The sequence below is a fragment of the Dunckerocampus dactyliophorus genome, chromosome 7 (assembly GCF_027744805.1).
Source record: "Dunckerocampus dactyliophorus isolate RoL2022-P2 chromosome 7, RoL_Ddac_1.1, whole genome shotgun sequence".
Lineage (NCBI taxonomy): Eukaryota > Metazoa > Chordata > Actinopteri > Syngnathiformes > Syngnathidae > Dunckerocampus > Dunckerocampus dactyliophorus.
In genome coordinates this window covers 30017501-30034669 of record NC_072825.1, presented here as the reverse complement: position 1 = coordinate 30034669, position 17169 = coordinate 30017501, and the positions used below count along the sequence as shown (strand labels likewise).

At 42.6% G+C, this 17169-nt stretch overlaps 1 protein-coding gene across 2 annotated transcripts in view; it reads right to left on the bottom strand.

Annotated features, from left to right (window-relative positions):
• Window positions 1–14658: 14658 nt before the first annotated feature.
• The window catches only part of tars2 (threonyl-tRNA synthetase 2, mitochondrial), an 84495-nt gene continuing 81984 nt past the window's right edge, over window positions 14659–17169 (bottom strand). Inside the window, exons 20-21 of one of the 2 annotated variants that reach the window (XR_008571984.1) lie at window positions 15747–15850; window positions 14659–14784 (exon numbers count right to left, since the gene is read on the bottom strand). The gene's annotated coding sequence lies outside the window, so the exon portion shown is untranslated. The remainder of the gene's footprint in view (window positions 14785–15746; window positions 15851–17169) is intronic. The other variant, XR_008571982.1, reaches the window with a different exon arrangement.

Here is a 17169-nt window from a genome sequence, read left to right as displayed (position 1 = left end):
GGAGAAAGTGTGTAGACGAGAGAGAAGGCGACACAGGCGGGAAGAGAGGTAAATAAGCAGGAAACGGAGAGGTGTCTTTCAACACTCTGCCACCTCTTCCAGTGCCACAGTGGCATCCACGGGCCAGTAAGTGGACTACATAATCCACACCCACTGGCGGTTGCTTTTCTTGGACAGGCATCCAGGAGCGTGGACGACATGGCGATGGTGACGCAGATAAGCCGACATGAAAGCGTGCTGTCAGCCACCCAGTGAAGAGCGAGCACATTAAAGAGGCGGCTTAAGATTTGATCTGTGCAAATAGAAAAAGTCGCCAAGAGGAATGAGGGTGGATTCCAGAAGCATCCACGCACACACACACGCACGCACACACACACACACACACGTACTTCCACATGTGATGTATTGAGAAGGGTGTGTACAAGTATGAGCTTTACGTTAGGAGTGAAACAGGATATCTTTGTACTTGAGAGCAGCGTGTCTATCAGTAACTGCAATTAGCCAGAGGCCATCGCCTTGGCTACCAGTGCTCCGTGACCACTTATAGCCCTGACATGTAGTTAAGCTAGCATTCTGCACAGTCACGGGACAAAACCCCCCCCAAAAACGAGTTAACACAGGACGGAGACATGCATGTTTATGTGTGTGTTAGGAGGCCCCGCGTGTAGCAACAGATCTGTTATTTGTCCCGGATGGCTGATCTGACTAATAGCGCTGCACATCACAGTGGGCCACAGCCCTCTGGGAGCCATAAATCACTCAAAAACTGACACTAGCACCTCCCCAAGGCTCCCCCCAGCCAGAAGGTCACAGGCCCCGGGGTCCGAGCGCCTGCAAGACCGCCTGATGCTAACTGGGGAGATTTAAGACGATCCGACTGAGGCAGACGAGCGAGGGGGCCTGTACGGTGGTGGAGCAAAGCCATTTTCATATTTTCATTCCACAAAGCCCACGACGAGCTCGTGTTCATTTCATCATGAGGATGACAGAAACGCAGAGGGAGCAGTCGGGGCGCAAAGTTGCTTCAGGAAAAGATTTACGTCTCCACCGATGCGAGCGTCTTTACACTCCCACAGCACAACTTACGCAACGAGGACATTTTTCTTTCATTGAAAGTAGGGATGGTCCGATTTACTGGACCACATACTTGTATGGGAAAACAACATCCAGCAGATGCCCACACATTTGAGATTCAGCATTCAGAGAAATTCTCCATGAATGGACCATGATGAACGTTGATACGTGACAATACAGGTCACATGTTTACATGTACCACTGGTGGAATGCCCGCAATTGTTCCATTTTATGTATTCATTCTTCACTGACAGCTTTCTTTTGCCAAACGTTGAGGTCTCACACTCGGTTCAGCAGTCCTTCATTGTTGTTTTAAATCCAAATAACAATTTATTTACAAATATAACACCATGAACTTTTTACAATTTTCACCTTTGGGACTGAACTGTGTGCATGCGTTAAAATTTCCCTTCCGCAAGCTACACCCCTCCAGCTCTCTCACTTCCTCCTTCCTGTCATGTGTGATTCTTCCATTGAAATGATCCCCGCCGAGCTCTTATCAAATGCACGTCTGCCACCTTGTGGCCGTTTTTGTGGCTTCAAATTGCTCTGAAGTGTTGATGCATTAGTGGAGAGTTGCATCATCACCTCTTTTTGTCTCTCGCGCAAAAAACGTAAAAGACGTATAAATACGTTCTTGGGATCGGGCGTTCGGGTTTATAAAAACTTAGAAATGCGTCTTTGGGACTGAATGGGTGAATATATGATGGTAAATCCTTACTGGAGTTACAACAGGCAAGTCGCGTGGATTAAGCAGACGCGGCTAGCCTGACGACCAGGCTGAAGGCTACACTGTGACTCTGATTCCATCCGTTCATGGATCATTGAGTAGCTACGGAGGAGATACTTTAGATGTGTTGATAATTGTGTGAGGCATCTTTGATTCATTGCCTAAACCTGGATTGTGATGCAAGTAAACAACGGCAATTGAAGAGAGAAGGAATGTAATCTTACCATTATGTCAGTTACTTTTATTGCAAAATTCGTCACCCTATTAAATTAATGGCCTAGGTCATATTTTAAAGTTTTGGGCAAAAGAACTCAGAGTTCTCAGAGAAGGCAGCCTAAGCAGGGAAGCCCAGACTTCCTTCTCCCGGGTACTTCGTCCAGCTCTTCCCAGCTGATCCCAAGGTGTTCCCAGGCCAGTTGAGAGACATAGTCTCTCCAATGTATCCTGGGTCTTCCCCGAGGCCTTCTGCCGGTTGGACGTGCCCTGAACACCTCCCCATGGAGGCGACCGGGAGGCATCCTGACCAGATGCCCGAGCCACCTCATCTGGCTCCTCTCAATACGGAGGAGCAGCGCTTCTGCTCCGAGTTTCTCCCGTAGTGCTTCTCACCTTATCTCGAAGGGAGAGCCCAGCCACCCTCTGAAGAAAACTCATTTCGGCCACTTGTACCCGCCATCTTGTCCCTTTGGTCACTACCCAAAGCTCATGACCATAGGTGAGGGCAGGAACGTAGATCGGCTCAGCTCCCTCGTGACCACAACGGACCGATGCAGAGTCTGCATCCCTGCTGGAAATGCATGGAAGAGTAAAACATGAAGACATCAACAGGATTTACAATACAAAGATAGCATGCCTAAAGAACGCCACATCTTTGATTTGATATGCCGTAAGTTCATTAGCAGAAGATCCTCCCAATGAATGACCGACACGGATGACATCTCCAGTCCAAGCCCTGCAGTCCACCAGTGGCCGTGCTGTGCACCGGCTCTCCAACTGGCAGCCTTACAGTAGCACTGGAGCGTCGACAAAACCAGAACTGAGAGAAAGTCGAAAGACTTGAAAATTTATGACCAAAGTCTGGTTTTGTAAACATGGCAGACGGCCGCAGCGCGTATAAATATCACATGAAAGTATGCTGGCGTCTAGCTTCCCGCTCCACTCCCCCAGTAGATTCACACTCTGTCTGTACGTGCTGACGCTCACGCATGGAGCAACGTAACACCTGTATACTACATACATACACTACAGGGTACTCGCTAGCGTTACTACACACTCTAGAACTCTGAACTCCTGTTTCCATGCCAGAGTTTGTGTTTATCGTTAATTGGTTCCAGACCCCACCGCGAAGTGAATTCCTGCAAAGTAGGATTGAATATTAACAAAGTTTGAGCATAGAAAACCTCTTTACGACCTTCTAAAACCCTTTTTTTTAACATTATCAGAGCCCTCTAGACAGGAAATAACACCCCTATAGTCATCTTTATACTCGTATTACTTAATATTGTAGATACAATAAGGAATAATAAGACATAACAACTCACCGTTAGCATTGGGAAAGTTCCTTGTTGTTGTTGTATCTCAAACGTAATGTGGGTCCATCGCTTGGCATTCCAAAACGATCATCCACGTTTGTCACGTGAACGATACGTTCATGCCAGTCCGACACGGCCGCTGCTTGGAACGTAGCAGTCTACCGAGCCTCCAGTTTATTCATCCTTAACGTAAGAACGGGTTCGTACGTTGGAGTATTGAAGAGAAAACAAAATTGGAGATTTTGAGAACAAAGTCACAAAGTCGTGAATTTACAAGAACAAATAAATGTAAATTTATGAGAAAAAAAGTTGTAAATTTATGAAAAAAAAGGCACATTTACAAGAAAAAAGGACGTACATTTCGAAGGAAAACGTCGTAAATTTACAAGAAAAAAAGTCATAACATAACATAACATAAGTCATAACACAATAAAGTCGTACATTTATGGAAAAAAAAGTTTTAATATTACGTGAAAAAGTGGTAATATTACAAGAATTAAGTCATAAATTTACAGGAAAACGTCGTAATTCACGAGAATAAACTTAACTAGAATAAACTTTTTATGAGAAAAAAAGTTGTAATATTAAGAGAATAAAGTCATGCAGTTCCGAGAAAAAAAGTCGTAAATTTACCAGAATAAAGTGTTAATATGAGGAGTGATGGTGTCATACGTGTCAGAGGGAAAATAGAGCATAGTTCTTCAGGAAGGAAGGAAACGTTCCTCTTGCTTCAGGCAAGCTTTTATTTACAACCTGGCAGCAAAACACAGCAGTTGCGCATTTAGCATTTAGATTAGCATAGCTAGCCCTTCTCACTTCCGCCTTTCTTACCCGCCCCTCCACATGCCTAAGGCCAAAGGTCACATAAGTTCCCCCTTTTCATAGCTGTCTCAGGCAATGCCTGTTACGACGGAGTATTAAAATAATCTGATATTTTGAGAATAAAGTCGTAAATTTACTAGAAAAAAATGGTAACTTTATGTTACAGGCATGGCCTGAGACACCTATGAAAAGGGGGGACTTATGTGACCTTTGGCATGTGGAGGGGGCGGGATAAGGACGGAGGAAATGAGAAGGGCTAGACATGCTAATCTTTTTAAAGTCCTAAATTTATGACTTTATTCTGGAAATCTCAGATTAGTTTGTTTTTTTTCAATGTGGCCCTAATAATCCATCATGGGTATGAAACTGAACGAGGAAGGAGGACGAAATAAACGAAAAAAAATGGACCACTTCCACACAGAATAAAAGGCCATAGTCAACCACGAACCAGCGACCATTAATGAATTCATTTATTTTTTGAAAACCACGAGAGTGCGAGGGAGTGATATTGAAAATGCGATACAGCAAGGACGACTGTAGCCGATAAATAAACAACTAAATATATATGTTGCTGAATTGAAATAATAATATTAAAAATGAAAATAATCCTAAATAAATAAATACAATAATTACAACAAAAATAACATAAAATAAATATAAATTGAACATACATAAAAAGTGTGATCTTGGGGGACATTTATTATTCGAGGCACTGACTGTAATTTTTGCATAATTTTTTTGAATGGTGCTATTCATTGTTATCAAGTGATTATCGAGTCATCAACATTTCAAAATAAAAGATTTTTCAACAAATGAAAATGTAAATGCGATGGAACAAACTGAAAAAAGAATTCTTATTTCTTGTTCTTATGTACAGTGGAACCGTTTAAGTCGACGCCCCCTAGGATTGGCTGACTCATGTCAACACAAGTGGCTGTCGGTTGCCACCGCTTGCATATTTGTGTTTACATTCGTCTTTTTTCATAGCACATTTTACACACGTCATTCAAAAAAATTAAAACGGGTGCATTTTGTTAGTTGCTGTGGTAGACGCCAGGTTAATGCTGCGACGCTTACTTTGCACTGAACAGGAAGTCACTGAGTGCAGGTTTTAATGCTTTTTCATAGAATCTTATGTCAACAAAAGCGGTCAACCATGTATTTGTTTGTGCAAACACTTGGCAATAAGTGGTTATGCATTTAGCACATTATAGCTAACAGGGACTCACTGGGCCGAGTTTTGAAACCCAAACTAGCATAACACTCAGAGGCCATAGAGGGGTGTCCAAAGTGTGCCCCGACAGCCATTTGCGGTTCGTGGCTCTTTTTTTATTGGAGCGCAGCACATCCTAAAAATATAATTTAACAAGAGAAAAAAAAGGAAAAATCTGCAGTAATTTTACAAGAAAGAAGTCAAAATATTACAAGAAAAAAGAGAAAAAAGAATATCATCACAATATTATGAGGAAAAAATGTCTGCATAAATTTGAAATATTAAAAACATTTTTTTAACATCATAATATTATTTAAAAAAAAAAAAAACAACAAATAAAGTTGCAATTTTGTTTAAAAACTTTAAAAACTAGGTGTTCGAAAAAGTTAATGTTATGGGAATTAAGTCAAAAATATAATAAAAAATATATAATTTTAATACGTAATATTAAAATATCTTAATATTATGTGAAAGAAATTTAGCAAGTAGAAAGTTGAAATAGTTGGGGAAAAAAAAACAAAAAACAGCAGCAGAAACGGAAAAAAACAGCTGTAATTTTACAAAAAAAAAATCAAACTATTTAAAGAAAAATGTTGTATTCTTACGAGAAAAAAGTCACTATTTTCTGACAATACATTTTTAATATTATGAGGAAAAATAATGGCATTTTAGCAGCATAAAGTTGAAACATTGAAGAAAAAATATGATTTTTAAAAAGTCATGATATTATGAGAAAGAAACAAAACAAAATAAAGATGCAAGATTTGGAGAATGAAGTAAAGTCATTTTTTTCTCTCAAATTTGAGTCTCAGTTTTCTGGGAATAAATTCATAAAATGAGGACAAATTATGTTTTAGTAGCATAGTTATGTTATTTCGTGATAAGAAAGTAATATGAGTAATAAGTCGTAATGTGAGAAACAAAACAAAATAAAGTTGTCATTTTTGGAAAATTAGGTTGTGGTAAAAATGTATAATATGGAAATAAAGTCATAATATGATGAAAAGAACATTTAAAAAGATTATTTTAAAAGAAAGTTGAAATATTTTGAAAATTTAAAAAAATCACAGCAAAAATGGGGGCAAAAGAGCAAAGAGGGAAGTTGAAACAAATAATAAGCTTTTTCACTTATCATAAAGCTGAGGTGAGTTTTTGTCTTGAACTTTTTAGCATTCAAAATATCAAAGCGTCTTTACGTCCTTTCATTTTCACTATGTGGCCCCTGCTGGATAAACGTTTGGACACCCCGCCGTAGACGGACAAGGACACAAAGGCGGTGGCGGTAGAAAGGAGGATGAAAGAGAACGGGCCAGAGAAAGCAGTGATGGCAGCTGAGTGAACAACGGGGCGGCTGAAAGAAGGCAGGAAAAAAAAGGAAGGGTGGGGGTTGGAATGATTTGTCCGACTCAAATGGAGTCAATATTGGTTTGACGTTGCGCCTGTCCTGTGCCAGGGAGTGTGCACGGAGACGTCTAGGAGAAAACTGGCACACACTTAAAAAAAAAAACAGTGACTGCTTTCATTTAAGGTCAACTCCACCATGATGAAGATAAAACCAGCAAACATGAGGCGTGACTGAAAAAAAAAGAGGACGTAGAGTATGACTAATGAGGACGTATATTACGGACACTGGCGAGGCGAGGACGCGGGGAGCGCTGAGAGAAGGGCCTAATTGGCTGACGACATAACTTTGGTCCAATTACTCCGACAAAGAGCCATTGTTGCTCCCTGAGAGGAGCCGCTGGGACACGAACGACAACAAACAAGGCGATGTAGCAGCGTGTGAACGCGTATGTACGCCGTGGCCTCGCATGAAGGCAACCGTGCAGCTGAGTGCTTCCATACGCTCCAATGTGATGAGACGACATGAGCAACAGCAGCACAACTCCAGGCCGGTAGGTGGCGCTCGTGTACGTTACAAACATTGGAAAGTGGGCGCCAAAAGTAGAGAAATACAGTCAATCCTCGGTTTTCAAATACCTTTGATTTGGTTTTCAGCAACAGTTTTACCCCAGTTTTCGTACACTTTCTCAGTAAACCAGCCCGTTTGCCCTGTGCGATATCTTTCCACAGAATCCAGTGCCTAAACAAAGCACCCTACGCGTTGTTGACTCACTGTCCGTACCTTTTTTTATTGCTGCTAAATAACCCACCATGGGGCCAAAGGAAGTTGCGAGTGCAAGCAGCAATTTGATAACGCAGGTGAGAAGCATTATTGAATTGAACTCAGTCAGTACCAAAGACATATTTATACGTTTTCATAAACCCAAACGGCCGATCCCAACATATTTAAGCGTCTTTTAGGGTTTTTTTTAGGGCAAACAGAGGTGATGATGCAACTCTCCACTAATGCATTTCACTTCCCGAGCAATTTTAAGCCATAAAAACGGCCACAAGGTGGCAGAAGTGCATTTGATAAGAGCTCGGCAGGGATCATGTCAACGGAAAACTCACACAGGAAGGCAGGAAGTGAGAGACCTGTAGTGTACGTCTTTTACGTTTTTATGCGCCAGAGGCAAAAAGACGTGATGATGCAACTGCACACTAATAGATGTCACTTTTACAGCAGTTTTAAGCCTTAAACAGCCACAAGGTGGCAGAAATGCATTTGATAAGAGCTCGGCATGGATCACTGGCCTGTAAAAACACACTCAACAGCAAGGAGGAAGTGAAAGTGTAGAGGAGTGCATCATGCAGAAGTTTAAGCGTTTGTAACGCACGTACACGCGTGCACACACATAGTTAAGTTCCAAATGTGAACAGTTTAACTAGTTGATGGTGTTATATTTGTAAATAAATCGTTATTTTGATGTAGAACAAACCCTTTTTTGTGTTGTTTATTTGAGCTGTCACAAAAGCAAAAAATATTTGTGTCAAAGTGAAAGTTATGCTTGAAATGTATCTTTTATCAAAAAGCTGGGTTTCTCCCTTTTTTAGTTGGGAACTGATATTTTCCTGAAACGTACCTATGTTCTACTGCTGATTACTAAAGAACGGAAAAAGGTAGAAACAAACTTTTTTCCGATCTTTTGGTAGGTTGCGTGTTTACATAGCCATAGAACACAATATTCTGTGTGCCTTGAAAGATCAGTCAAAATCATCTAAAATGTCTGCTACTGAAGGGGTTGTCTTTTGGAAAATGGCTGGGATTGAACTTGTAGGAAAGTCCAGTGGATCCTCGGTTAACGTCCGCCTCAGTTAGTGTGTTTTTCGGTTAACGTTGCATTTAAGGCACAATTTTGCCTTGGTTCTGGTGCATCCGCTGGTTAGCGTGCAATATGTTGTGTGAGTCCGTTAATACGGATGCAGCTGTTCAACTCTGATGGAAAAAGAGCCACATGACACTCGCTGACCCCGGCAAACACCGAGGTAAATTGGAAGCAAGGTGTGCATGCAGCACTTCCAATAATGCCCCGCACACTGCCACTTCCGTATTACTGTTTTTCATTCGTACTTGTAGTAGCGATGTCATAGTTCACAGCCTGATCGGCGTCTGGCTGCCGTTCTCGCAAGATAGCTTTTCTGCAAACGAGAAATCTCAGCACGTTTTAATCTCGCGAGATCTTGTGGTAAACTTTGAGCATCATTTGAGCATCTCACTGTCGAGCAGAGTGTCCTGGTTTTCGGTCACCCCAGTTTTTGTGTGGTCCTGCTAACTAACTGGTAAGTAACTGACTAATAAACGGATTAAGGAACAGACAAGCAAGCTATCTTGCTAACTAACTGACACATAAACGAGACAGCAAGCCAAATAACTGACAAAAAAACGCCAGCTAACGAGAGTGAGAGACCAAACTAACAAAAGCCGGCAAGTAATTTAACTGGTGGATACACTAATAACTGCAAGAGCGCAAGCTGGCTTGCAAACATCGGGGGGAAAACCGCGAAAGTGGCTCAACAAAACCTAAATTCACCAAATAAAATGAAACGGTACTGCAACGGTAATATAAGAAGACTATCAGGCTATCAGAGTACTCACGCAAGGACTGCTGTGACATATACAGTACGTCTGCTAACATTGGCCGAGTTCATATTTCATACTGCATTTTATTCCTCATGCTCGGCTCAAAAATATCTCTTATGGAGAATTTCATCAGGGAATGCTAGCGGATCAGCGTGACCTCAAAGTAGCCACCCGGGCAATTTTTAGTTATTAGAGGAACACAATAGACCAGGACTTGATGAGTTGGCCATAAACAGGAGCCACTTAAACGTGTTCCACTGTAACTAATAAGCAAGCAAGCAAACTCTCAGGGTGTTCAATCGATTGCAACTGGACTGTTCGGATGAATGAGAATATTCACAAGCATAAGCGAGCAAGCTACGTGACCAACTAACCAACTCAGCATACAACACATAGCAACTTCTCTCCTCGTGCGTTCCTTCCCATGTCAAACACGCTAACTGATTGGACAAAAGCTGAAAGTGGTGTGTGTTTATCTACGTAGTGTGCAGCAGAGTGCACATGAGGTGTCAACTTGTGATGTGGAACAGGAACCCCCCCTGCTTCTGGTGGCTACGTGAGGTTGGATGAAACACATAAGAGGGAGGGGGGGCCCCTATCGCTTCAATCAATACTGTGTCCGAGCGGCGCATATTCCCACATAAATTAGCATGTCATCACAATAGCTAACTCCACTTACACAGGCTGATTCAAGTCAATGCACGGCCCCTGCATGTCGGGGATCCCAGTGTGGGCCTGAATCCAAATCATAATCCTGAAGAAAAGCACTAAAAACAAATCCGTCCTGGGACAGGTCAACCTCTGATTTCAAAGCATTTGGATAAATGGATAAGATAATAAAAACTATGTGTAAAATGATATCAAATACGAGTCATACAAATGATTACAAATGAAATTAAATGATCTAAAATATAAAAGCAACATTTTTTCCTCACTTTCAGCTTTTTAAGATAATCAACTCCATCCATCCATCTTCTTCCACTCATCTGGGTCCGGGTCGTGAGGGCAACACTTTCAGTAAGCAAGTCCACACCTCCCAGTCTCCGGCCACCTCTTCCAGTTCCACCAGGAGGACACCGATGTGTTCCCAGGCCAGCTCATCACCTCACCAGGGAGGCATCTGGACTAGATGCCCCCCTAGCCACCTCCAGCTGGCTCCTCTCAATGTGATGGCGCAGCGGCTCTACTCTGAGCCCCTCCCGGATGGCCGAGCTCTTCCAGCCATTTTGGCCACTTGTATCTGCGGTCTCGTTCTTTTGGTCACGACCCAAAGCTCGTGCCCATAGGTGAGGGTGGGAACATGGTCTTCGTCAACACATAAGCGACTCAAATCTTTGTCAACCTGTGAGTCAGTGACACTAGCGTCTTCGTTGAGCACCCGTGAGTCAGTGAAACTCAAGTCTCCATCAACCCCGTGAGTCAGTGACACTCATGGCTTCATGAACTCATGCACTAGTAAAACTTTTCTTCGCTGAGCACGCGTGAGTCAGTAAACTTGAGCCTTTGTCATCCCGTGAGAAGGTGAAACTCCAGTCTTCGTCAGCCTGAGAGTCGGTAACACATGAATCTTTGTCAACTCGTGAGTCAGTAAAACTCGAGTCTACTTTGAGCACCCATGAGTCAGTGAAGCTCGAGTCTTCGTCAACCCATGAGTCAGTGACTCTTGAATCTTTGCCAACTCACGTGTCAGTGAAAGTCGAGACTTCGTTGAGCACGCGTGAGTCAGTAAACTTGAATCTTTGTCATCCTGTGAGTTGGTGAAACTCGAGTCTCCCATCACCCTGTGAGTCAGTGACACTCGAGTCTTTGTCAACTCATGTGTCAGTGAAACTCCAGTCTTTGTCAACCTGTGAGTCAGTGACATTCAAGTCTTCATCAACTCATGAGTCAGTGAAACGTGAATCTCTGTCAGCCCATGAGTTTGTGACACTGGAGTCTTCAACAACTCATGAGTCAGTGAATCTCTTCGTTGCGCACTCTTCAATCAGTGCAGCTTGAGTCTTTGTCAAGTCAGTGAAACTTTGGTGAGCACCCTTGAGTCTGAAACTCTAGTCTTCATCAACCTGTGAGTCAGTGATACGCAAGTTTTTTTTTACTCATGAGTCAGTAAAACTCGATTCTTGGTCAAGCGCTCATGAGTCAGTGAAGTTGTGTGTCTATCATCCCGTGAGTAGTTGAAACCCGAGTTTTCGTGAAGCACCTGTGACTCAGTGAAACTCTAGTCCTGGTTGAGTACCCGTGAGTCAATGAAAATCGCGGGCTGATTGAATGAATCGTTGGTTTTGTGAAGTCTGAGATGCAGCTCGGGCAGGAAGGGGAAAGGACAGCTGATTTGAGGCAAGGAGCAGATGTGATGCTTTTTCCGCAGGGCTACCACATCTTTACAAACGCAGTTAGCGTAACAGTTGCACAATTAGTGACATGTTAAGAGCGTTCCTTTTTTAATTTAGCCAGTGGCAGCAAGTGAAGGAGTGAGACGAGTACTTGTGAGTCGCAGTTCACTGCGAGGTCTTTCAGGACTGCCTCAGATGTCCTTAAAAATGACTTTGATAACTGACAGAGGTCAAGATTAAACACTATGAATGTCACAATAAAAGACTCTGGGGTATGAAGTGAGAGGCGCTCTTTGCCGTCCCTCTTCACTGGCATCAGGTTACCCTCCAAAGGCAGGAATCCTGAAAACACACAAGAGGTCAAAGCACGGGGTCGGAGTCTCCTCCTCTTCTTCCCAAAAAGCTCCTATGCGATGTAGAGAACGGGGAGGAAAGGTTTATTTAACATGGAATTGTACTGGTGCAGTACCGGTACTGGTTGGTGTGCTGTGATGGATCCCTGCAACATAACATGTTTCAAGACACTCAACCTGCCTTCCTGCAGGACGTGAGGCCCAATGCAAATATTTGCCAATTGGTTTATTCATCTAAACCGGCCTGAGAGTCATGACCTCCGACCTTCCCCTGAACCCCTAAAGCCACCCCCTCTCTTAGAACGATTCAACAGGTTGGCTATAACAATAAACTGAAAGGCTCTTCTCACACAGGAAGAAGAGCTCGCCTTGCTCTCAAACGCGAGGTGTCGCCAGGGAAAAAGCGGGTCAGGCATAGCGCGCATATTTGACAGCAGATCCAGGCCAGCCTGTTACTGTACGCTTTTGTCTGCTGTCTTATGAGCACCCTCAGCGAGTGGGGGCGGTTCAGAGAGGAGTCGGTCCACATCAAATAAGGAACAACATGTGCAGGAACTTGCTCTGGTTTAATCTGAGCCGGGGCCTGATCTCACAGGGTTTGGAGTGAGGATAACTTTTTAAAAAGGGAGGGAAGGAGTCACTGGGTGGGCCAAGAATCTGCAGAATCCAGTCCAAGTAGATTATAGCAACACGAGCACATGAAAATATGCATGAAAAACACACACATAATCTATACATTCGTTTGTAGACCACCTACAGTATCTCACAGGAGTACACCCCTCACACTTCGGAAGCCATTTAGATTACAGTATACCTTGCCAAAGGACAAGGCTAGTGAAATGAAACATGCATACATGCAGTGGAACCTCTGGTAGCGTGGTTTTCAGTTAACGGCGAAAGATTTTGCTTCAGTTAGCCTATATTTTTAATCGAGCGAACAATATTGCCTGTATCCTGTCATGTTATTGCTAGACTGAGTCCAACTGCGCACTTAACATTCAGTGGAACCTCAGATAGCGTCCGCCCCGGGTATTGGCGTGTTAGCGGTGCACGTCGAACATTTACGACTCAAATTTGCCTCGGTTTGCGTGCATTTCTAAAATATTCCACGCTTCCTGTCGTGTTTTTAATATGCTGCATGAGTTCAGCTGCGTTCTTAGTGAATTTTTTTAAAATCGCAAAATGTCTTTCCTTGTTGGCATCCTATTAGCTAGCTAACAAAATGGCAAACGAAACTGGAAGTTATGTCGCCCGTCTATGTCATCAGCGGTTTTCTTTAAAAGTGTTTTATAGTTTTATAATGATAGATTTAGATGCATAAAACAATTTTAAATGCACATAAATGATTAATAAAAGGCATGACTGTTTCCAAAGACAGAATGTGGCAGCGAGACACCACACGAACACCACCTTCCTGTTTTGTCGTGAGTTATTTTTGGAATTCAGTAATGTTTGTCACATTCTTTATCAAAATGCTGGCACTTGCAACTTTCTTTGACTTTCTTTGACTTTCTTTGGGTTACAGTATTGAGGTGAGCAGCACTACTGAATTCAAGAAATAACTCATGGCAAAACAGGAAGGTGGTGGTTATTGATCTCGCTGACACATTATGTCTTTGGGGACAGTCACATCAAGAATCATGTCTTCAAGCCTTAATGTTCATTTATCCCATTCATTCGTCATTTATATGCATTTCCAATTGTTTTCTGCATGTAAAACTTTAAGTGTAAAACTATAAAAACATGTTTTGTGTTAAAATCTTTGTCCTTCTGGAACGGATGAATTGGATTTCTTATGGAAAAAGTCAGACCTTCGGGAATGGATGAATGACGCTAACCAAGGTTCCACTGTATTTTAGAGTAGTCAGTGTACAGCCCCAGATGGCAAGGTGACATTAAAATAATGTAGAACCTATGCTGAATTTCAACATTGGATCACTGAATCGTCTGACTTCAAGGTTATTTCGCATCAGTTTGCACCCACTGCTGACATTGCGACGTTGATTTTATAACCATAAAGCAACACAACTATACTTCCAGTAATGTCAATATTGACATTTCAACAGTACTAAAAAAAATCAACGTGGCTTCAACTGTTTAATATCAGCATTTCATAAAAATCCTGCTTTATCTACAGTCAGGATGTCAGAGGCTTAAAAGATAAATGGTTTTTATCTCATTTAATAGGTTTTATTTCATTTCATTCGTTACCACGCCCACATCCTCCTATTTGGTCTGGCACGGAGCGGAGCCACTTTTTCCCTGCTTGAGCAAAAGCATAGTCACGTGTCATAGCGGTGCCAAGCTGTTGGTGAGGGCATCTGAAACCAAATCACAAAACATAAAAGTAAAAACATCGTTAGTACTTCGAGTACTTCTCCCAATCTTGGTCACAGCTTTGTACCATCAATACAGGAGTCTGAATGGAACCTCCTCAGGCGTCTAAGATGCCAGGATGTAGGGATGGTCGTGTCATTCTCCGTCTCAATACCTAAGGAGTCCACCAGCATTTCTGATCTGCTTTGGTGTAGGAATCCATGTGAAGAGAAACATGTTTTTAAGACAAAAAGCAGTATTTTCACTTGCTAAATGCATTCTATGTAGTGCACAGCGGCACTATCTCACCTGTCATGTTCTTTACTGAATGTTTGGCCCAGTTTGTTAAGTGCCGCCAGCTGGACACTACATGACACCACACACTAAGTGCAGCTGTGAAAGCCCCGCTTTAAAAAAATGGAACCACTTCACATCATTTCTTGTAATCTGGTGAAAAGACATACAGAAGGCAGAGACAAAATTGCATCAACACAAAACCATAAAGCCCAGAAGTGTTTTCACATACCGTGGAGTCAGGCAACCTGACCTATCAGCACACTAGCTGCTTCATTCAAGCCAGAGCAAGATAATCTGTGAACATCTGTTGCTGCTTCCATTTGTGTGCAAATTTCCCACCCTAATCGTGGGGTGCAGGTGCTCTGGTCTACCACAAGATGGTCTCCCACTCAACTCTAAATCCACGATTCATCAATCATATTTCCTCTCAAGTGTGTACAGCCGTCCCTTAGTAAATGATGGCTGTTTCATGGTTGGCTATGGCCTTTTATTAGTCCAAAAATATTGAAAGACAAGTTATATGTGGTATTGTGGTCACTCGGCGGCAGTAATGTTATGGGGCATGATGTTAAACATTACCTTTCACACCGCATGGAGACTCGCTACTGAGCCAGCAGAGCCCAGCCGACATGCCATGGCTGAGATAAAGTGGGAAAAAAAAAGGTTCTCCTCTCATTCTGTGTGGAAGTGGTAAGTATGAAACATTTTAAGTTTACAAAAAGTGAATTGGAGAGGCTAACTGGTTAGCTCGGTAGCTTGCTATGCTAGCGGGGGCTGTCTCTTATGCCCTACAGTGATATCGTAGCCTGCGCAATGTGATGTAAACAAAGAATAGGACTGTAAAAGTGACTATAGGGGTGTTATTTCATGTCAACAGAGCTCTAATAATGTTAAAACCCGTATTTGGAAAGTTATAAACAGGTTTTTGATGCTCTAAAATATTCAATTTATTAATACTGAATCACTTATCACGGTCAGGTCTGGAACCAATTGACAGCGATAAACGAGGGATGTTTGCGGGAAAATGACTGTTGCAATGCAATTATCAGCAAACATGAGGCCCAAATCTGGATGTGGCCTTCTAAACGGTGTGTGTGTGCGAAGGAGGTCACCCGAGGGTCTTTAGTGTTGGTCACTGTCACTGATCATCGCAGCCTTCTGTTACTGTTTGCAGTCTCTGTGCTGGCAATCTGTGTCCTTCTTTGGCCGCCCCATTCTGAAAGACATGGCGAGAGGTGGGGGCTGGGGTGTGTTCATAAGAAGGGTATAAGAGAAACAAGTCGGGACGGCCTATTTTGGGAGGTCCAGCCTTCAATCAGTCAGGCTGACAAGGCGGCAGTGATACCAGGAGAACAATAGCACGCAGCCTGTTTATCTTCCTCTGAGCCAGGCCTTTTGCAGGGTTCTGCCTCCTGGCCCGGGTCGCCGGCACCCTGCCTCCCTCGTGCAGGAAAGCAGTCAGACACACACACACACACACACACACACACAGGAGACAGTTCTCCCACAGTCTCCCACTTGACAAAGCTGTAGATTTTTGTGGTGGCTCTTATTTGTTTGCCGCTGTAGTTTTCCCATGTCCCTCCTTACAGATGCTTATCCAACAGTCAACTCATTAGCTTTATCTTTTCCCAGTGCTACATGAAATGTGTGCTAGAGGGAGAAGAGAAGCTGATATTGTTATCCGTCATGTGAGGAGTGTTTACTGGAGTTAATGGTGTATGTGTGTGTCAACACTCTGCAACAACTTTTAAGTTTATCTTCTCAGTGTGCACTAAACCCCCACTGGAACACCCCTAAGACTAGAGAACATGCAAGCATGGTGAATAAAAGAAGCGCTTGCAGTACTACAGTATATTATACCGTCTTCCTTACCTGTATGTGTGCATGTGTTATAATTATAATAAAAATACATATTTATGTTACGTAGATCCCCACTTTACCAGTAGATCCTTTTTTCCAGGATCACCAACACAAATAAAAATGTCTATTTTTGACACACGGCTCATTTCTCCCCCTCCAAACTCTCCTGCTTGCTTGACGTTGACCTTCTCCTTTGATGTCGGATCAACATTTGCAATAACAGCGGCTGTTGTAATTATGAGATTAAATTCAGCTCTGCAACCCTCCCATTCTCTCTTCATTTGCCATTGTTGACTCACGACACAATCCATAGGTGGAATCGGAAGTTATGTTTCACTTTTGCGTCTCACAGAAACTATGGGGCATTGAAGGACCGTCAGACAAAGTGCAAAATCTCACCGGTTGATGAAAAAAACATTTCAGTGAAGCATAAAGCCATAAAAATAACTGTCAATATATACTGTATATACAGTGGTGTGAAAAGGTGTTTGTTCCCTTCCTGATTTCTTATTTTTTTGCAAGTTTGTCACACTTGAATGTTTCAGATCATCAAACAAATGTAAATATTAGTCAATGACAACACAACTCAACACAAAATGCAGTTTTTAAATGAAACTTTTTTTTATGAAGGGAGGAAAAAAATCCAAAGCTACATGGTCCTGTGTGAAAAAG